The sequence below is a fragment of the Strix aluco genome, chromosome 4 (assembly GCF_031877795.1).
Source record: "Strix aluco isolate bStrAlu1 chromosome 4, bStrAlu1.hap1, whole genome shotgun sequence".
NCBI classification, from domain to species: Eukaryota; Metazoa; Chordata; class Aves; order Strigiformes; family Strigidae; genus Strix; species Strix aluco.
Window position 1 is genome coordinate 108,061,656 of NC_133934.1, and position 23,100 is coordinate 108,084,755.

At 39.3% G+C, this 23,100-nt stretch overlaps 1 protein-coding gene across 1 annotated transcript in view; it reads left to right on the forward strand.

Annotated features, from left to right (window-relative positions):
- The window catches only part of NRXN3 (neurexin 3), a 1,036,510-nt gene that overhangs the window by 552,670 nt on the left and 460,740 nt on the right, over nucleotides 1–23,100 (forward strand). The gene's annotated exons all lie outside the window — the stretch shown is intronic.

The window sequence follows — 23,100 nt, forward strand, 5'->3', positions numbered from 1 at the left end:
AGGAGAGGGAGGAAAAAATGGATATCTTTGACATAGATGACACAGGGACAGTGGTTATGTTTCTGACATAATCCAGTAGACCTGAATGTTGAGAATACTGTGTCTTCTGGGATGAAAGAAGTGTAAATGTGGGGAGAAGTGGGTGGTGCTTGAAATATTTGCTGGCATATTTTAATGGAGTGTATCTCATAGATACATATCATTTTAAATGCTTCCCAAGCAGATAGGTGAGGCTGCGGACAACCTGTAAGCAGTACCTCTGAGGGATGTTAGGACTATGTCTTTTTCAAGGGGATACAGCTCCAAAGCCTTAACAATATTAACTTTAAATATAGGCATAATTCACTCTTTCACAGCTGATTATTTTGGTGGGAACATGTGGTGAGTTTGAAATAGAAGTATGGAGACTTTTACACTGAATTAGAGTTGAATGTCATCAATTTCCTTTGCAGATTTAGTTCTCTGTTGTTGGTGGTGCTTTAAAAAGACCTTTTAGAGGAGACGTAAAGATTTCTCTGAAGCAAGCTTTTGGGGCTTCTCCTGGCTCTGCAGCTTAGGTTGTCTGAATCAAGTAATCGTTAACACTTAACTACTTTTTTTGCTGTTGCCGCACTTTGCTAATATTGAGTCCTAAATGAAATGTCTTCAGTATGATTATTAATGAGGAATAGCTACTGCGTTCCAGGTTATTTTATTTGGTAGATTTGTAATAACAATGACCCTTAGTATTAACATTCCTTCTATGTTTAGGATAGTTGTTCAGTCCTGAAGAGTGAATGAGGAGACTTTAGGTAACATGGTGGCATCATGGAGGGTTCTGGTTGCTGTTTTCTGGTTTTTAGGACATAATATTTGAAAGTATGGAAGAGGTTGTTTTATGTATAGAGCTAGATCTGATTTAATCTGTCATTTTATGTAGGATGATTTCAGAGTAGTAACCATCAGTCATTGTCAACAGTGTGCTCTTATTGCAGTAATAGATGCTAGATTATTTATTGCTGCTACCTTCCTATTAAAAACCATGCTTCTTTTCATTACAGCAGCTAGCCTAAATTTGGGGAATAGTAATTTATTCCATTTATGGAGAGGAATTTGATTGGATGGAGTCCTATATCTTTAACAGATTTTTGTTATTTTAAAGGAATGTACAAAGCCCTCTGTTCTCAAACAAAATGAGATATGAAATATAAAACTCAGTCTCAGTACTCAGAGCACCAGTTCTCTATATATGGCATCCTTTCCCAAATGCTCTGTCCCACAGCCACACCACACGTCAGCTCAGTCTGAGCCAAACTTCTGTTGCTGTGTCCACCTGGAGAGTATGTTCTGCTTTTGTGTGTCTTTCGAAGGAGTTGCCCAGCAATGGTGTGTTGTCTTGTGTGTGTTTTTGGTTTTGTTTTTGTCTTCATTTTAATTACTCAAAATCTGAAACAACACTATATTATCCTTTTGTCTGAAGGGGAAACTTTTTTCAACTCTCTCTTATAAGTACCTTACAAGTACCTGGGTGGCAATTAAATCTACCACTGAGATTTAACCTCTGCTTATTACTATTTTAGGCAGACCTTTGTCAATCTGTCTTCAACAGTAAATCTTCAGTCTTTGTTCTCCTCTGCCATCAGTTGCACCAGTTTAGTTTAAGATACTGTTTCCAATGAGCTTCATTAAATCAGTGCACTTGCTTTGGTTTAAACCTGGTTTTCATCAGTTTAGCTGAAAACAACTAAAGCCAGTTTAAATACAAACAAGATGACAGTTATTAAAATATGCTAACCTTTAGTAGAAGTAAGAACTTTTACATATTAGTTTCTCATAGTTCAGTTTTAGACAGACTTGTTCATAGGCATAGCTGTAATGTTTTTAAGGAGAAGTAAAGATAAGATAGAGAAGAAATAGGGTAGAGGGAATGGGTCGGAGAGGGACATGGCATAAACTCAAAGGAAAGATCACCAGGTTGATTTTTTTATGTGAGACTGTCAGTACATTTACATATGGGTTCTTTATAGCTTCTTGTTTAGGCTTTTAACTATTTCATATCACTTCCATTTTAGAAATATTGAGAAGAAGGAAGTTCTTGAGTCTTCTGGGGTAGCGATACAAGATGCTAAGTGAAGCTTTGGGTTGTTCTTTGTTCTTGATCTCCACCCAAAATAGAAGTCCCAGTGTCCTCAAAAAGCTCAGAGTTGATGATTTTGTTAGGGAGGAGGAAGGGGACCAGGCAGGGGCAGTTAAAGTATTGCTTTTTTTATTTCAGGAAGCATAAATCTGTACTCCAAAAGAACAGGCTCTGCGTGCGCATGAGAGAGAGTTAGAGTGAGTGCAAACACTAATGCATCATGGAGGACAGGTCATTCCGCTGAACGCAGTTCAGCTCCTGAGTGTTTGGAGATTAGAGGCAGCAATAATTTCTGGCTGCTGTACTTTATGTTAATGTGGCAGCCCATGGTTGTATATTTCTGCTGAGATCGCCATTTTTGTGAGGCTTAATTCTGACCGCAGTGAAAACCGCAAGGGATTCAGGTATTGGTGTTTGCCTTTTGCTGATTTAGCGAGGCAGTGAAACAATTTTATTGTTATTATTTAATGTTGGAATTTAACGTGTTTCTTCTGACTTCCTTGGGCTAAAATGGTAAAATGAATGGGAAGGAAGTAGTAAGTTCTGCCTCTCACCTTTGAGGAAATTAGCCCAACGTTAATGGAGGATCTAGCACTCCTTCAAATTCCAAAGGACATACAGAAACATTCCTCCAGGAGCTTGCCAGTAATCCCTCAACCCTAGAGGTCTTGCGACACCATTGATTTCCCACTCCAGATACTCAGCTCTCCTATCATGCTCTGCACTGCTGCTGTCTGTCCCATCAGCAAGGAGAAAAGAAGGACAGGTTAAGGTCAAAGAACACACTGTGGAAAGACTGAAATAAGTGCTTAATATTGTAAAAGTGGAGAAAGTTCAGGGGAACAAATGAAAAATGTTTTGGGAGTGTAAGGAATTGTTTTTAGAGATAGTACTGAAAGAGTTTTATATTTCTTGATTAAGTGATAGCTGGGAGAGAGAAGGGGAAATATAACTCTGCTAGTGTTTGAGGATCATAAATACCATGGAAAGAGACAAGATATTTAGATAACTACAAGTAAAGAATAGAAAAACTTAAGGTAAGTATCATGGAAAACTTCCTGTCATGGAGATGTGTCCTTGCACTGTCAAGCTTTGGAATCATTTCCCAAGGGAATAGAAGAGACACTTCATGGCTTGACAGGTTTTGAATTAGTCTTGGAAAAATGTTACTTCATGTAGCATGTAGAATAATCTTCCTCTGTCAGCAAGATAGCATATGAAAGGAGGAAATTATGATCTTGCAGAAGAAATTATGGTCTAGTGATTTATGTACAAAAGTGAGCATCAGGGCACCTGATTCTTTTTTATATTTTATCACTGATTTACTTTATAATACTGGGCAAATCATTTAATCCCTCTGTGTTCCCATCTGTAAAAGGAATGTTTCATCATCTCAAGGATTTACTCCCTGAACAATGTTTTCTAACTAGATGGTACTCTGGAGTGTTGTGATTATCTTTAAAAATGCCCATAGTCTGGAGGAAACTGGAAACTCCCTGTCCCATGAGAGTTACTGCCTTACCTCAAGACCCAAACAGTTGGTTAAACCATCCAGTCTTTCATCTCCTTCACCCTGACAGATTAAAGGTGGTATGGCGTAGCTGATGGAAATCTCCTTCTAGTCGTCCCACAATTTTGTGGCATTGCTTTTGTCTTTTGTGGTTCCCACTGTAAATTAATACTAGCTTGGGAGACTAAAAAGAGAGGAAAAATCATTGGGTTGTGTTCATTTACACCCAGCAAGGCCCCAACCTTTGCAGCATGTGGCTCAGACCCAGAATGGAGCATGACATCGAGGCACCGTTCTACTGCCTGCTCTGGTGCCATTCCTGTTTTCCTTTAACAAGCTTGTTTTTCTGAATTGCTAGCTCAGTCTCCTACAAGAAGCCACTAGCAATCATTCCAATTTCATCACTGCTTTTCCCCTCGAGGATCTTCCCTCATCTCTTGGTACAGCAGTTGTGCAGTGCTGTGCGCCCAGCCCGAGCTCTCTGCCAGGGAAGGAGAGAGGACGCTTCTCTCCACCTTGAATAAAAGCTCCTAATGCATATTACAAATGAGATGTGATCTGTGCTGTCAAAAGTCTGGCATCCTGTGCTAGGCACAGTAAATGAAGGCCTCACCAGGGTCTCCACACCATTTTCCTGGCATACTCACTGACTAGCCTGTCTCCAGATTTAAGATTCTCAGGAAGGGTTCTTCAGCAGGAAGCTACAGCAAGGCTCTAATAGATCCAGTGGCCCCCAGGCAAACAGTCAGCTAACAGACCTTTGGGGAACTTGCTGGGTTTATCTGAGAACACCTGGGGCTACTGCTTGTTTGTATAAATAATATTTCAAACAGCAGCAAACCCAAAGATCTCGTTATTCAAATTTGGGTTTACTGTCTCTTGTTTGCATTATTTACTTATTTTAAATTATTTGTTGAGCCACTGAAGGGGTTACATTAATGCAAGAGCTGGTCTCCTCACCATGGACCTGATGTTTTCTTTCACACTGCTGTGACTTCTCTGAGATCAGTGGCATTATTGTTTATTCATGCCAATTTAATTGAGAGGACAAACAGACCCAGGCTATCTGTAATCCTGGAAATGGAATAAATCTGTTGATTAAATCCAGGGACTTCTCAGCCCTATTAAAAAGCTTCCTGATGTATTTAGAGAAATATAGGGCCTTGTATAAACCTTTGTCTAGAGTTTATATGTCAGTTTGCTCATATCTGCCACAAGATACTACTTTAATCTGGAATGTAATAGCAGAAGAACCAGAATAAAGTCAGTAGTTAGGGACCAAGGAAAATAAGCTAACTTGAATATACTAAGTACCCCTTGTGGAATACCCTCTTTGCACTGCTGTGTTTGCTCTGTGTCCAGGGAATAGTGTAAATATTTTGCATTTTGGGATATTTTCCATTTGCCAAGGATGTCATCTGCTCTCAGCAGTAGTTTCCCAACTAGTCTGTGAGATAAATCTGTGGGTTTTATCTTCATCTTAAAAAAGAAGATACAGAAAGAGAACATTAATTGATAGGTAGCAGGAAAAGAACTCAGGAATCCCAGTGTTTTTGAAGTACAAGTTTAGCAGCAAGGTGTCCTTGAAAAAGCAGTTTTGTAGAACTTGTTTCTCAAAGTCCTTCAAGGGAGAACACAGCCGCCGCATATGCCCAAGCTGTCTCCACAGCTCCACCTGCTCTACCACAGCCTGCTGGAGTGTGATCCTCCCACTCTGTATTACCTGACTCATGCCACAGAATGCTTTATTTAAAAAAATAAGTAAAATGCCAACATGCAGCAGGCTTTTTTCCTTTGACATAAGAATTTCTTCTCCCTTTGCTTGGTGTTTCAGCAATTTCTATGTAAATAATTTATCATAACAAGTGCACAAGATGACACAAAGGTCCAAGTAGGAGGGAGTTCAATTTGAATCTTAAATGAGGGCATTGTCTGTCCTTGTTCTAAGAAGTAGAATTATGAATGGATGTTGATCTTGAGTCTTTCTGTCTGTCGTTAGGGTTTGGAACTTCTTTGTTGAAGATACCAAGCAAATAAATTCTAGAAGAGAGCAGTTTGCAACCCTGACTCATCATCTCTTTCCTTCCTTACCTCCAGTCTATGCTTTTCCTACAGATGCTCGAGGGCTTCATCAGACCTTGTTAGTGTTTGAGTAATAGGTGTCACACTGACACCTGGTACAAAATTCATGCGTTTTTTTTCTGACATTTATAATATAGGTTTTCTAAAGTGCAAAAATTACTTAAAGGTTTTGAGGGAAAGTCTGTGTCAGAGCAGCTACCATAGGGAATAAATCTTCCAGTTCTGACCTGGTAAGGGCTTTGGAGAATCAAGGTGAGAGGTAACTAAGGGGGAGGGGTGGGCTAGAACATGAGGAAAGGAGCTCACTGTGGAGGGGCTGCGTACATGTTTTTTCCTTGGCAGGCCTTCTTGACAGCTCTGTTGTAGGTTTTGTCCAAGGCAAAGCTCAACAAGCAGTTCAGGGGTCCTCTGTCATAGTTATGTTCCTATAACAATGGTGTCTTTCTTCTGACAAGTCAGCAGGGTGAAAGATTTGCAGTAAAGGTGGAGGGACCCTATAAGCATGAAAATCATAGTGAATGTCATTTCTGAAACAGTCTTAATGTTTTACTTATTTAAAACTCAACTGGGCAAAGAACAAGAGAATGGTCTTTAGAAAATAATTCTTTCAAGCTGAAGGAGCCGGTGACTAGCCATTATGTGACAGTTTACCTAATTTCATCACTAAGTACATGGTCCTTTACACACCTGCCTACTCATTACTCAAGTAGTAAAGACTTTTACAATCTATAATGTGGAGATGTTGTAAAGATAAGTAAGATATAGCAAGGTGCAGTTTTCCCCATTATAAGAACAGGATCCAGCAGAATTATAAGGATGTGTTATGTGGTTAAATTCCTTTGAAAAACCTTGTCTTTAAAGATTTTATGTGCAACACACAAAAAATCTGTGGTGTGATAACAAGCTGAACCTAGGTTTTACAAAGCATGGTTTGCCAAAGGGTGTTGTTGAGGCCAAGAGCTTAGCAAGATGCAGAGAGATGACCTTTATGTAGATAATTGCTATAACTTTGTATATTCTTGTTAACAGGAACAGGAAAATTGGAAAGGGTGCTAAACCTTATGCTTTAGATCAAGCTTAAAGATTAGGATGTTACCTTTTATGTTAGAATCTGATTGCCTCATTGCTGCCTACAGCAGAATCTCCCTGCACGTTTGTTTCAATGGTTGGGTCTTGGCAACTACTGCTTCATGAGCCAGGCAGCTGCAGCACACCAGCCTCTATGTTTATGTCTCTTTTGAGGCCCAGGTTTGAGCAGATTACTAGTTGCCTACTCACTAGATTATCCTTTTCTCCTTCCTTCTGTTTTGCCTCTTGCATATATTGGTTGTAAATTTTCTTTCACTGTTATTAGATAGTTATGCTGTTCTCCTGCCTCAAAGTGGCTTCATTGCTCTGTGTAGCTAGTAGTATATATACAGGTGAAACAGCATATGACAACCAATATCTTAAAATGATTATTTCCCCATTTTCCTTTCCCTTTTCTTGATTTCCATATTGCATTTCTCTAGTTTTCGTTTCAGTGAACGATCTCCTTCTCCGCAAAACAAAACCTTATTAAAATGTAACTACACAAATGTTTGTATTTAAACTAAACAGAGATTAGTTTCTGTATTTAAAAGTTAGGTCACTGTTTGGTTAACCTGTAGATTCTTTGGCAATCACAGTAATAACAGTATTTATGAAGATACACTCTGTATTTAGGGAGAATTAATCAGGTTTAGGAGTAAGATGTGTATGGCTGAAGGAAACAACTTTGTTGTCTTTTAGAGAAAAATAAAAAACGGTCCTAGTAGGGAGAGATGTCACTATTGTCAATTAAAAATTGAAGGACACATTAAAGACTGAAATGAAAATAAATCAGACCTAAAAGCATTGCTGCTCCTTGGACTGTATCTGTTCCATAGATAACACAGGACATCATTTCCAGGGCTGTCAATCTGAGATGGTTTTGTGAGTACCAATCTCAGTAAAAAATAATTAAATTGACAAAAGCCACCAGGCTGGATTATTTCAGTGTCTGGAAGCCTCTCAGCTCTGCAGAGCAAGGTTCACTTAAGCCCTTGATTATAAATGAATGTGTGGGTCTGTTTCTGCCTAGTCCCTATTCCTGTGTTTATTGAAACTGCAGTGATAGTTCATGATGATAATTTTTCTTGAGAAGAATACGCCAACTTTTCTGTAGTAGTAGCAAATACTATCGCTATGTTGACTGGACTGATCATTTGATGTCCCAGATCTACATGCAGCCAAGGTACCAAAGATTGATAACAACAGAGTTTAAGACAGATCAGAACTCTGCTTTTGGAATAGGTCCTTTGTAAAGGTTGACAGTCTCAGCAGTATGGACATTTGTATGTGACTCATTAGCATAATAAATAGAGGAAGGTTATATATCAGAGAGTGTGACTGAAGCTAGGAGAGGTTGTTTTTAAACCTTCTGCACAACTACCAGTAATTTACACTGCCTCTCTGTACTTCCCAATCAGTTGCATGGTGTAAGTAATAGTGGCCAGCCTCTTCCAGAGATTAGGAACAAAATGCATTTGTAGGCTGATTCTTCAGGCATTGAAGGTAGTACAGATGAGCAGAACAGGTGTAGCTGTAATGATTCCGTAGATGAGTAGAAAACTGGAAAGCAAAGGTAGCTTTTTAAATTGTTGTATGTAGGACTGAATTACACAGGCTGTTTTTATAGTTTGCTGATTGAAATAGAAAATGGAATGCTGGAAAGAGTCAAGCACTTTTCTTTTTCTCTTCTCTATATAATTAAAATATGCTTTAATGTATTTCTGTATGTGATACAGAAAGTGCTTAGCTGCTATTTTTACTGTCTTAAAAATTTAGGCAAATTTGAAACTGAGGGTTTCACTCACAGGAAAATGTAAAAGCTTTCTTTTGAAACAGTGTAGCCTTTTTTAGATTGTACTTGACATTATTACTTTGGCTAGAGTAGTTTGAATATGATTCTCATTTGGAATAGTTTTAGTTAGATTGCATATGCATTTTTGGGGGGTGAATGTAATATACAATTAAATGCTGTATATCTGTGTTAAGGATTATTATATGAATGGATACTTTCTTTGTAGGAGAATGGAAAATATAGAGGTATCCAACCTATTTTCATTCTCCATGTGTTCAGAAAACTCATTGTGATTGATGTGACCTCCTCTCAGCCTTCTGAGGAAAGGAGTCTAATCAGGTTATTGCATTTAGAATAGACACAAACCCAAGAAGAATTAAAAGCATTAGTAGAACAATGAAGTGAAAGCTACAGTCAGATAAGGATCATTGTTAAGGAGAAGCCGTGACTGCTTTGTAAAGCATGGTGCTGCTTTCCTAGTCAGACTTTAGTGGGATGGATGATATTGCAGGAAAGGAAGATTTTCCTTGAACATTCCAGATAAATGTAATTGGGAAGCCAAATCTTTCCACCTCTTCTTCTGCATGGGGATTTGCCAATGGACAAGTCTTGTATGAAGGCATTTTGTCAGTACTTATGTCCAGAGTATTTCAAAGGTACCTAAGAGAACTGAAATTATATAATATGAATTCTACAGATACATAGTCTAAAAGGAAGGAGCTGCTCAGGAAGTGAGACTTGGAGTCTTACTATGAAATTACCTTTCTGGATATTGCTCTGACAACCAGCGTGTAAAAAAGTCCTAGCCAACTTCCTTGTGAGTTGGTGGGTCTCAATCTAGTTAAAAAAAAGTCATGACTAATAATGAAGCTCACGAGCACGATTGACTCCCTTTTGGGAATCTTAGCAGCTGGAATAATTAAGCAGTGAGGAAAATTAAGCTGACTTGATGTGAATTAATCAGAGTAACTTTTAAAGTTTTAATATACACCCCCATCAGTACCAAAAAAGGCCCTGCCTACTGGCCACGATGCTCATCTCCAGCCCACACACGTGCTGAGAGACACTGGAGCTGATTACAAACCGTATGGATATTATTTTTAATGGTTATAATAGTCCACTTCTGAATAATCATTAAATGCACCTTTTTACATTTTTATTAAAAAAACCAAACTAGAATATATGTAGATGACTAAAATATCAACAGTTCCTTTCTTCCTACGCAGAACTATTATGCTCAAACATTCCAAGTGAAAGTGTCTGCAGCAGATCACAAGCAGGATTTTAACTGTTCAGTTGTCTGGTGTTCAGATTTCTCTGTTCATTGTTTTGCAGCTTGGGGAACGGGTTGCCAAGGTAAAATTTTCAAAAGCTCATTAACTTGCCTTGGAATAATTGAAGATTCCTTCTCTAGATGGCCCAAAAATATGTGTATGACACTAATATAGCCTGCCTTTAGGATTTTCTATCAGCCCATCACCTTTATATCTGAGCACCTCTCAGGTTAATGAGTTGGCATTCTTCCTGCTCTTCAGGGCCGTGGAGGCCAGGGAAGTGGAAGGAGGCAGTTAAGAAGTTGAGTAACAAAAAGAATATGAAATATGCCCCAGAATGGGGTCTGTGGAATGAGTTAGGAAAGAGAGGAAAAGAAGGGAGTGACTGGTTGAAGATGGTACCATGGTCCTGTATTTCCTCTAATATGTGTTGTCTATTGACTCCTTAGTTGGTGCAGTGTTTTTATGTCTAGAATTGTTTATCTTCCACATTTTAGAGACAATTAAAGGAGGTTCACTTTTGGCTCTAACGGTGAAAGTCTGTGCTTTTCACACACTTGGGTTTTAGCAGAAGAGTCTATTATGTGTTGTTCAGAAATAAGTATAGAAAGGGTTTAGAGCTGTTGAGATATTTTTTTGGTCTTCAGTATGTTCCTTTTGTGTGTTGTATGGTACATATTTTATTTGAAGTGAATCTCTCTAAAAGCAAATATGTTTATACGTTCCTGAAGAGGAGGCTCAGTCTTTCCTTCTCAACCCAGATGTGCCACTGCAGCTATGCCAAAGGGGGATGCAAGCTGATCTGGATTAGCTGCACAGTGCCAGTACTTGGGCAATAGTAATTTACAGCAGCTGGAGTAAAGAAGCCACAAGGGAGTCTCTATCGGAAATCCTTTGAATGAGGTATCTCTGCAGGTCCTTAGTTCTCTGTTGCTCTTGGTATCCCCCTCTGTGATTCCTGTTTCAAACTGGGATGGCTCCAAAAATGACCATCCTGTTTTGTTCTGTCAGACTGACCCCACATGGAGGCTCATTAAGCCCCAGCTTGCTTATTGTTTGCATTCTCAAGACTAATGTAAGTCGAGGGAGAGATCAGTGCTTGGCTTTGGGTCAGAATGACAAACAAGCAGCCAGCTGGTTTCTAACTCATTTAAAACAAGAAAAGCAAACTCTGGTTTTAATGTTAGCTTGCTCTAGTAGCAATTTTTCCAGAACATTTGTCTCTGTTGGATGGAAATACAGAGCAAGGATGAGTGCAATTAAGAGCTTTGGTGTCTGTACTTTCAGGAATTTGATAGATATACTGGAGTGGAATAGGAATCCCTGACCTAATTAGTCCTGCAGAGAGGGAACCCCAGACTTCCTGTGCCACAGTGTAGCAAATAAAGGCCTGTATGTGTCAGACCCTACAAAGCAAATACAGCAGGCAAGGGCAAGTACTATTCTTCAAAATGGCAGAGAAAGCAACAAGGTATTTGCCAACATACTGTGCTGCTGAAAATTTCCATTTTCAGGTCCATTCCTGAAAGAGGACATTCCCTTCATCTCTGCCTTTTCCCTCACACATGTACAAATACTTTTAAAGATGGAGAAAGGAAAACCAACCTGCTGCTTCTCTAACCTCTCCCAGGAGGGCAGGATACAGCCTCTGTGATACAGCCACAGTTATGGCTTGTAGCCAGTGCTTACTCTCTTCCCCTGGATTTCAGTATGGAAAATCTCAGCTTGATCTTTCCTGAAGTACCCCTATTCTAAGCACCTGTACAGGGAAAGATGCAATCCTTACAGTTTTGTAAAATGTAAATTTTGTGTGTGATGCAAAACCAAGGGAACGTCATTATTTTTTCATGATTTTATTTTAAGAGCATGACTTTGATGCAGCTCCAAACTGTTGAGGAAGTGGAAGATGTTTGCAAACTTCTGTCAGTTGTAACTAAATATTCCAGAAAAAAAACCCATTTATTCAGCTTCTCACAGTTGCAGCTTTGCTTTATTTTAAGCCTCCTTTCGGGGACAGACAGTTGAGTCACACTGAGGGTTATCAATAACGGATTGTGAAAAATAATAGGGTGCTCAATCTGGCCGTCTCTATCACCTCAAGTGGGGGTGTTAGCATGTGTTATTTGTTTGTCTGTTGAGGAAGGATCAATGGAAAAGGAAAATTGCTGTCAATGGTAGACATTGAAAAGGACATTCTCTCCATGATGCAGAGTCCAGAGCGCTCAGGGTCTCTGACAGCAGACAGTGGAATTGATTGCTGCAAATCCAGAGCTAGATTATAAAATGAAGTCTTGGAGAGACAGGCTGAGGGAGCATCTCACCACTGAGTTGCTGAAGAAGGAGGAATTCAGATATAGAAGGTAGGAAAATGAGCAAAGGATCCCTAGAGCAGCAGTTTCTTGAAGATTAGTGATGCATCAGATTTTGGTAGTATATTCAGATGGCTGTGAAAGAAAAACAAAAGATATGTATCTGAAACAGCAAAGTCACCTTGTCTCTGCATTCAATGGCAATGTTTCAATGTGCTTGTAAGATTTGTCTTACCTTCCTGTGTATGTGTTTTACTACTGGAAGATCATACTTCTATAATTGTGCCTTCTTTAAAGACGTAAGACCCTCATGCACTATCCTTTTCCCTGCATGAATAAGTCTTTTACTTTTGCTACAAACACATTGTTCAGAAATGGAAAACTTATTTTATGCTACTCTAGACATCAATGGGGGCCCCTGCAGGTTTGTTTTCAATTGCTTTTTCCATTCTTCTGTATTTTAATTTTAGGAGCCGTTAGAGATGAGATTCTTATCCTCTGAGAAATTATACTGTTACGTTGTATTTCTGATCCAGTTTTGAGGTTCTGTGACAAACATTATAAAGAATAAATAATAATTCCATAGCATCTCCTCACTTTCTGGAAGATTTCCATGGTCTTCAGTCTAAATTTTTCTGCTTTTAATCTGGTTTTGATCTTTCTGCATAGGTTCTTCTTTCCTATGCGTCTCCTGTTTGTAGATTTTTATTTCTTTTCTTAGCCAGTATTGGTCCAGGATTTTCATATTCAAATTTGAAACTGTCTTCCTAAATCAGTCTAAGACAATCACAGATGTTCTTCGTGTCTATTCCTGCTTAGCATTGCTGAATGGAGCTTTGAAATATTTGGTAGGCAGTCTGAAGAAAAATGAAGAAGGAAATGTCAGAGACAAACCCACTAGCTAAGTAAAAATGAATAATCAGTCCTTTATATACTTTCCCAAGCTTTTGTGTGTTGCAAAATAAACCAAGTTAGAATTCTGTGGGGAAATCAGGCTTTTGTGTAAGATTTTAAAAATTTACTCCTTTCTGAATTCTACCTATATGAATTTTCTTTCAATACACTTTCTCTCTCTGTGTGCAACATATAACTGCATAGTTGTTTATAATATATATGTAGTATATTTTATATAGTATTTTTTGTACTGTTCTTATATTTTGATCATGTCGCTATTCATCCACAATGTGAGTCATTCTGTCCGAGGCATGGGATAATTTTTAATGATACCTATATTGTAAATTCTTTTCAATGTAGAATAAGCTATTAGACAAGTGTCAATAGAAATCTAAATTAAATGTACATGAACCATGCACTGGTTCTGGTTGTCTTAAAATCTGAAATAACATTTTCCTGCAGTGCTGTTTCTCTCAGTGTGTTTTGTCTTTGTGGAAGCCCCTTGCAAAGCTTTATGAACAGTATTTTCTCTGTCATCATGACACAAAACATTATGACTTGTTAGTGGCAAAATACAGCAAAAGAAAGACTATTGTCTGCAGGGGAATTTTATGTAGCCAAGAATATATTTACCCAAAGAGGATTTTATTCAGACCTCTGAAATTCTTGCACTGTGCTTATGCCAGATACACATATATTGGACTTAATGTTTTGTGGTGTTTGTGATCATTTTGAGTGATGCATTCAAGACTGCTCTATCTGTCTCTGGAATTTGTTCCCCAAGAAATTCTCTACTGGTAGGGTGCATCACAAGACTCTTCAAATCCCATTTAGTTCCACTTCTGTTTTCAAAACTATCTTCAGTGGTCATGCATGTAGGGAGGCTTGCTTCCCAATTGCAGTGTGGTGGTTCTGCACATCCTTGTCTCCCATCCTTTTCTCTGTTTATTCATCTCCCTGTCTGAGCCTTCATATTTCTCTCACTGCTCATTTCCCTGTAATGCCATAGTGGGATGAAGGGTAGAAACCCCTGGGGTTTTAAATCCCAAGCCAAATCCGAGTGAAAAAGGCTACTCCCACACCCTCACTGCAACCGCTGCTTTGTTTTATGGATGAAAACTTCTCTTTTGCTGTAGAGTCTTACTGCCTTTGGCTCCTTTGTAAACCCCGGCATCTTTGTCTTTGCTGACCACAGAGGCATATATGGTTGCGTGGATCTGAAGTGTCAAACTGCTCAGTTTCTGGCATTCTCTATCAAGATATATGATAAGCACTCAAAAGACTCTTGACTTTAAGTCTCTATATTGAATCTAATTTTAAAAAAGGAAAAAAGCATAAGAATTTGGGTTATTTTGGGAATAAAAAATATTACTTTTTTTTTTTGTTTTTGATCCCTCAGCGAGGGATCATAGTTGGACACATGGTTACTAAGAGAGTCTGGCTTTACAGCTGGAGCAATATAAAAATAGTTTCAATTAAAAAGATGTGAAAAAATAGAAAAGTATCACAAACATTTAGTTTTCTTAATAAAAGTGTGAAATTTACAGAGACCAGGATGATGCAGTTGGGTATAAAGATTTTGCTGCTAGTCAGTTGATGGGACCTTCAGGAATCACTCTGGGTTTTTCCAATCATGAATAATACCCATATCCAACTTGTACCAATAAAACCTATATACCATACCCCGCAATATTTCGTTGTCTTTCCATAATTAAATTATAAACTTCACCTAAAATATTCTGCAGATTTCTCCAGCTGGACCCTGTTACCAGAGTAGCTGGAGATGATTCACTGTCTAAAAGGGTTTCATGACACTGAAGTAAGGAGATGCAATCCACCCTATTTTACAGGTAAAGAACAGAGCCATAGAGGCCTAGTGACTTTCCCAATGTCACGTACTAAGTCAGAGACAGATCTCCTGTGTGCTGGGCAGGCAGCCTAATGGCCGAGACATTGCTCAACCCAGTGGAGTTTGTGACCGAGATGAACATGTTTGGTGCATCTGGCTACAGTTCATCCCTGTTTCTGCTGGGTACATCTGTAATGTTTGGCTGTCTTGCAGGTATTTTGCCTCTGTGCACATCTGGAAAGCTGGCAGGTATGTAAGCATGGCCATTGTGACTTTCTGGAACAGTTATAAACCAACAGTTAAGGTTTCGGTGAGTTGTGCATTATAATATCCTCACAGAACTGAGCTGAGTTACCAGTAGTAGCTGCAGTGAATTTGCAGAGAGCTTTGGATAATGGAAACCTGCCATAAGATGTGCTGTCAGTGGGTAGAAAAGGTCAGCTGTGTATTCTCTTGGAGAAAGAAAATTGTGGTAAAGGTCAGAAGGATTAAGACATTTTCCCTCTGCCTCAATCTGCCAGTTCTTCTGGTTCTTTACTGCAGTGCGTGTTTTATGGAGTGCGGTATATAATTAGAAAGCTGAAAAACCCAACAATGAAAGCACACCTCCAATTTTTATCTTTAGCCCTTCAAGCTGGGATTAAGTTGAGGAAGGAAAGGAGGTTTTTAATACTATCCCCTCTACTCCCTCCAAAAAAAGTAAGCTGTGGAGTACAGTGTGCTTTCAATAGCCTAAGTGATGGTAATCTGAAGTGAAACACACTTTGTTATTGAACATAGCTCTCTATAATTGAATACTGAAATCACAGTGCTGGCTTTATTCTATATGTGCTCTAGGCTTCCCTTGAGCACCAGAAGATTTATTCTTATTTTCTTGTAAGTAATGTCCTTAAGATGTGCTGGGTTTTATTAATTACATATCTTTAATAAATGCAAGGAGATAGTACATTGTCTAATGCAAGGTTATAATATAACAAATCAATGCATGTTTGCAGGGGATTCCCAAAGAAGCTGCATATTGGAAATCTGAGGAAATCCTCTGTTTTTCTGTACATGAGCTTCTGGAACTCACTGCTGTGCAGTGTTGTGGAATCTTAAATGTGTTAGAAATGTTACATGGAACACTATATGTAAGTAATGGGCAATCTCTCACTAATAAAATTTGGATTAAAAAACCTTATAAGAAATACAAAATCCAATACTTTAGAATATAAACAAACCATCAAGTAAGAAGGAAATATCTATTTAGGTCAGATAGTGAGTAACTACCTACCAAAAGTATTCTTGTACTGAAGCATCTGTTACCAATAACTCCAAAGCACATTCTTGGTAGTACTGCTAACAGCTAAGTGTCTGTTCATTCTCTTCTCCTCTGCATTTTTCAGAAACTGTATATTCACAGTGGCACAGGCCATGAGGCAGAATTGAATGCTGGATATTAGCAAACCATGTTCCGTGCAAAGCTTAACAAAAATTTCAAACCACTTCTTTTCAATATTCACGACTAGCTTTGATCTGCTAACAGTTGCCTGTGCATTTGCTGGCATTGATATTGGCCAAAGTGTCCTTCTTTTCTCTCTTTTTTTTTTTTAAAAATAATATAATTATGAAGTAATTAAGCACATGATATGTATCTCTTCTTACTGTAGCTGTCTGCCTCTGTGAAGAGGGTGTTGGCACTTTGAGGGTGCAATAGGAAAGGCAAAGTGTTTGTCAGGATGTCAGGGTTGTGGTGAAGAGCACAACTCCATAGTGACCAAGGTGGCTGCACGTCACTCTCTCTCTTAACAGCAGAGATACCTGCAGCAGCACTGAGAGAACAATAAGAGATAATGAAAGGAGAATATGAGCTTTGTAAACTCAAAGTTTAAAGTTGATGCCGTAGTCTTTAGGGACAAGTGGATGCATTGCTTATCAAAGAAAATCTTTAAGTTTATTAAAACATAAAGATGGAAATGTATGTGTCAGAGGAATTTGTGCCTTTGTCCTCAGTGTTTTCCTGTGATCCCCATTACACCTACTGCTTCTGCCATTGAGCCTTTTCTTGCAAGAACATTCATATACAACTTTCACTGGCATTCTCCTGAGTGGAAGTCTACAAAATGGAACCCAGGGTTTTGAATACATCTACTTGCTGTGAAATACCTGGAGCTGGCACTGCTATGTGAATGATAGCATCCTGGGAACTGGTGCCATGCGGAGCTACCCAGATTCAAAGGCAGCTTTTTCCTCCTACATCACAAGCCATAGAGAGCGACTCCTCTATCAGTGATGGATAGGAGCTGTTCAGTAGAATCTGTAGCTATGCATGTTTTCTTTCCTTTGGCCCACTGCTAGGTCTGAGCTCCAGCTCACAGGAAGGAGAAGGTGACTGGGCACCTGTCAGTCATCCAGTTCTTGGTCTGGCACAGCCAACAACAGATCTAGCTTTCTTGACTAAACCCAATCTTCCAGTTAGAGACTTTGTTCATACTTCTGTTAATCTCTTGCACTAACTGTTGTGAGTTTCTCCCTTTGAATTTCCTTGAGTGTAGTTCATTCAAGTGGCTGCTGAGGTAGCAACCTGCAGCCATTTCTGTATTTGTGCCCATCTTGCTCTCTTCACGTATCTTTCTGAACTGCCTGTTGTTTTATCTTCCATGCTCAAATGATATCACTTGTCATCTAAGGTGCCACAAAATTCTTTTCTTCTTTCCATTTCTGCCTAAGTGCTTCCCGTGATTCCTGTCCAGCTCTCATCAGACTCCAGTATCATCATATCTTTTATTACTCTTCTGTTGTTACCTCTTTAACAGCTATTTGGCATGAATGCCATGCCTTGCCCAGTCTTTTTTGTGTCTAAACCACCACTTTCAATTCATTCAAGTATTTCCTGACAGGGTCTTTCCCATATGCTCTTTTTCCTGAGTAAAAATCACCAGGAAAGAGAACTGTAGCAACGTGTGTGAAAGGGGAAGTTTCTGGACAAAAAGTAGTTTAGAGCCCACTTATTTTCCCATTTATTGTACCTTGGGAATTTATTTCTAGTTCATGCGTCACTGGGCTATGTAGCAGATGAAAAAGAATTTTTGCTATAAGAGCTCAGTGATGCCACCTTTGCACTAGAGTATTTTTGGCTCACATGAACTAAGGGTAAGTTTGCAGGGTCTTTTGCTGACAAACATGTGTTTGGAATTGCCTTGTATTTGGCCAGGTTCGTGAGTAAACAGGATAGTCTGGAAGGCATATAACTGGTCCTGAGCTTGAGCAAATAATCTTAGCCTCTCGGTAGCTCTTCAGCTTCTGGGAAGAAGTTGGAGCAGTGAGTAAGCAAGTCCCTCCATGCTTTGGATTCAAGAAGCATATAGACATATGCTGCAGCAGAGATAGCCCTGTGGAAATATGAGGGGCTTATGTGGGTAGCTCAGAGGAATGTGCACTCACCAGATGGGGTTGGTGGGTCAGAGGGAGTGACTATGGCTCCCTGGTGGGAGTCATGCCTGGGTGCTCTGTAGGGTGTTAAGCTAAACTGTGCTCATGTTTGTGGGTGATCTAGTAAGTGTATTGTTCTCTGAGAGATCATGTTGAAATGATATATTTAAATGTCTTGTCCAGTTTGGATTAATTTTCTATGTTAATTTCCCCTTGCTGTGTCTTTGGAAAGAGGTGTTTTACTTTGTTTCCAGCTATAAACTCTTGAATAATGTTGTTTGTGTGCCACTGAATGGTGGTTGTACCCATCCCAGAAGTAGTCATAGTTTATTGTTAAGTGAAGAAATTTGTGATCCGATTCTCACTTGTTCAAGATAATGACAGCTCTATTATTAATGGAATACCACCATTCAAGGACGTCTGAGAATTTGACCCTTTGTAGAGCATACAGACAGCATGCATTAAAAGGGGAAACACGATAGACATATGGGGAACCATTTGGATAAAAGAATCTATGGAAGTAAGGTTTCTTTCATTGCAGTTTTAGTAAGATGTTGCCAGATATGATGAATGACCTCATATTCAAGATAATTTTGTGTGATCCTAATATGCTCATTCATCAGAGAGTGCTCTCCAGCTGTGTGGGACAGTATAGTTGTGTACAGGTGCAGTAAGTATGTAGAATATGTTGTCTTTTCTGCTGTCTAAGTGCTGAAGTTACAGGATGAAGCAGTTATTTAAAAATGCTGCTGAAAAATGGAGAAGGGAAGTAACCTGAAGACCCTGATTCATACTGAGAATTTTGTTACAGAGTATTTCATGGAGATGATGTCATGATTTTGGATTCAGAGGAAGCAGAGAAGTTGAATCAATGCATTAAAATAAAATCTTATATGTATTTGCTATTTCTTTGGTGAACATTTCCTTAGTGCGTTTTTCCCTTTAAATGTTGTCTATCCTTATATTCTGCTTCTACCACATCTAGCACAGTGGGAAGCCATTTCCCTATTGGGCCACTAGCATACCAAACAGTTGTTTGTATATATTTCCCTTTAATTTCCCCAAGTTGAAGGATCTGACATCAGTTTCAAAAGATGTTACTGAATTCTACTTGGTAACATTTAAGTAAACAGATATACCCTATTCACATGTTTAATAACTGTGATTGGCATTGATAAAGTATGGGGCCTATTTCCCTTGTGCTGCATAGATTTAAACATGGAAACAGGTAGCCGTGGGAGGATTACTCTCATAGAGGGGGAGCTTTTTTTAATTTGATTTAGTGCAACCTTACATCGGTTCTATCCTTTCTTCTGCTGGAGACTGAGGGTAGATAAAGGGGATATGGGCTAGGTCAGCTGCTGCAGTTGTTCACTGGGTGTTCTTGGCAGTCACTGTAATTTGCAGCCATAAATACCACCAAGAAATTGGTGGAGAAGGGCAGCGGCTACATTTGTGATCCTGCTCTGAGCTGGGCAATGCGCTTTTCAGCTGCAACTGAAAATCTGGGCCAATTAGTAGAGCACATTTTTGAGAATGTCATATATTTGTGATGGATTATAGCAGGTCTTGCATGGGTAATAATATTTTACAGTCAAGAATATAGATGCCTAAACTTAGGCTCTTGAATTTGTTTTCAAGCACCTAAAGATGTGGCCTGATTTTTAAGTTTTGAGCATTTTACAGCTCTTGGCAATTTCAGCACTTCTGAGAATGAGGCCACTTCTGTAGATGCTTAAATATGGATTTTGGAATGCCTAACTTTGGACATCTATTTTTGAAAATCTTGGCCTATATTTGTGGAGAAAATCTTAATCATGAAAAGATTCCTGTGAGACTCTCCTTGTGCAGGTGCATGCACAGATACACGTGTGCATGAATAAGTACTTGACACCAGGAGCAAATTCTCATTATTAGTCCTAGCCTGGCTGTGCTGGTTGTTAGCTCAGTCCTCACCAGCAGACCCCTTCCCCAATTTAATCAACAGCTATGATTCTGGGCTTGTCATCAGTGGATGTGGCATCCTTTGTGCTTCTGGCTTTTGTTGTCAACAATACTAATGCCAGTGCATGCATGTTATGCTGGTGGATAAGTAATGAGAGAATTAGGGCCAGGAAATGGGAATGTCATTGTAGTAAGTGTTCATTAGCTTTTGCTTAACTAACACTGTTGTTAAGAGTCTTGCTTGCAAAGCCCATTGAACACCCAAATCATTTGCTAGCTGTTTACTTACTGTACTACCATGAGGAAATCATTGTGCTCAAACATGCAAAGTGCTCCTGTCTTGAGATGGCAATGATCCAAATAAAATCTCTGTCAAGAAGAAAATGGGATGGAGTTGTGTTGTTTAAATCTACATCCCATCCCTGAACAGTTACTGTAAGAATCCCATGAATTTTGAAGAGCTGATTTATTTAACTGGGAGTTGCATCCTGTGAGGAACTTTGAAGGGAAGGTAAGGGTTCCTCTGTCTTTCAGATCTGTTAAAACCTTAATTGATATTTTGAGACTATGTTTTGATTCATATACTATTGGAACTGTTCTGAGTGTTCACACTATATGTGGGTCAAATTGTCAAAATCTTTCCAAGATTTAAAAATCCTAAGTATTTTCTTTTTAAATTACTGTCCTCCTGGAAGCAGTCTTTCTGCAATTTACATTTAAAAGAAATAGATGGCAAAGCTTCTACAACATCAATTTCATTCTGAAATAGAAACTACTGTGATTTTTTCCAACTCAAGGGGCTGTCTGTAAACCCGGAAAATAGACACAATTTTTAACAAGGCAAAAGTACTTCAATGTATATCCATTGCTATTATTCCCTGTGCTCTGAACTCTTTCCTCCTCATTGTTACTGGCCCTTTGTTGCATTGTTGCTGCAAACCTTTTATTTGAAGAGGAGGAGGGAGAGGAGTGCATGACTGTACCTGTGTGCAGCGCTGGTGTTTAGATTGAACTCTGTAAGTTTGCCTGCATCATCATTTTCACCTTCAGTGGGGGAGTGTCTTAGGTTTCTTCCATTCGCCTGAGGTTCTGACATGGCCTCCTCTTAAATCAAGCTTGAAAGGAAATTGATTGAAAAGAAAACACCATTATGGGAAAACAATTTATTCCCTTCCCCTTGACAGAAGGCAGAGTTTTGTCTATACTGTGAAATAAATATTAGCAGGCCGTTTGCTTTAAGAAGTGGAAGCTACTCATTCCCCTATGATGGCTTTGATCATTATTTGAAATGGGATTTTTCTTCTACTCTGTACAGTCATTTCATGTCAAGACCACATAGTAAGCATCAGATACCCCATGCCCTGCTGAGTACCCACCTATTTTTTTCTCTTGTATGTGCACACACATAGATGCACCTGCCCATATGTATGTATCTACATAGGGGAAACCACTTTCCAGACAGTTTTTTGCTGCTTGATTCCTCTTTTTTTGCCCTTGACTGATCCAGCAGTCTTTGCTGTGGTGTGGTGTCTGAGGAAATGTGGACTCACATCTTGGTATCCTTTAGTGCCCACTCCTTCATTTGACTCCTGGAGTGATCCTCTTTGGGTAGACAGGGCCCAGTACTGTTGCTGTTCCTCAAACATGATTGCTTTTAAGTCTCTGAGATTTTTTTTTTTTTTTTTTTTTCAGTTTTATAAAGTTAAGACCTTGTGCTGAGACTAGTGATTGCTGTAAAGGACTTGCTCTGTTGAAGGGCAGCTCTGGAAAAATGCTGCTGTTGAAAGAAATGCTCTAGGCTCTCAGCCATGCTCCTGGTCAAGGCTAGCAACCATGGCAGATTTGTATTTTATCAGTGATTGCCTGAGCCCTCATACAGGGCTTTGGAGGCTGAATACTACCACAACTAGTGCTTGACAAAAGAATTATGTACAGATTACACAGGTTTACAATTTTGCCAGTAAAAGCCCATTGTGATCAGATCAAGAACACTAGAAAGGAGATCACAAAATGAAAAAATGGCAGTTTCAAGCAAATCAGGCACCTACTTTGCCTGTAGTATGACAGGTAGTGACCAAGTGGGTCCAATCTCCAGGGTGAGGAAAGGGTAAGGGCCCTGAAGAGACTTGAGGTTAGATGGAGTATGACTAGAAGAGAGTGCTCTCCTCAAGGAGAAGCTTGGAGGGTGGCAGCAAGGCTTCTCTGTCAGGGACAGGAAGATAAAGTTCAGAGTGTCAGGCTGAAAAGCCAGGCATCCTTTGGCAGGATGGAATAGCAATTTGCCTTCCTTTCTGCAGGTTTCACGCAAAGATACAGCTGCATGGGACAGATATACCAAGGGAACTTGGAAATACTTGGTGGGTAGGAAGGAAATGCTAGCAATATCTTCCTACCATGGAAAAGTTTTGGAGGGACTTGTATACTCAGAGCCCAAACAGAGTTCACACTGCCAAATGCACACATATTAACAGTTCTGCAAGTCCAGTGCATTTTCCCTATAATATTTTCCTCCCTCTCTTTGAGCAGTGACTCTGTAGGCTGTGTATCCTGGCATGTTTCTGCTGGGTGGCTCTGCTGTAATTCTCCTAACTGTTTGCAGAGTATCATTGGTAATTTCTATGTAAATTTGCTCAGAGTAGCAATTGAGCAGCTTTCTGTTGACAAATGAAGGAACATCTTAATAGCAGAGAGGCTGCTTAAGTCTCTTTGGAGGGAGCTGAAGTGGCATCTTGAAGGTCATGGGAAAATCCAGTTACTGTAATGTGGCTAAGGGGAGTCCTCACTGAAACGTCCTGCTTGACTTGGTGCTGCTGTTTCTCAATGAGGAGAAACACTCTGCCAGCTTTGC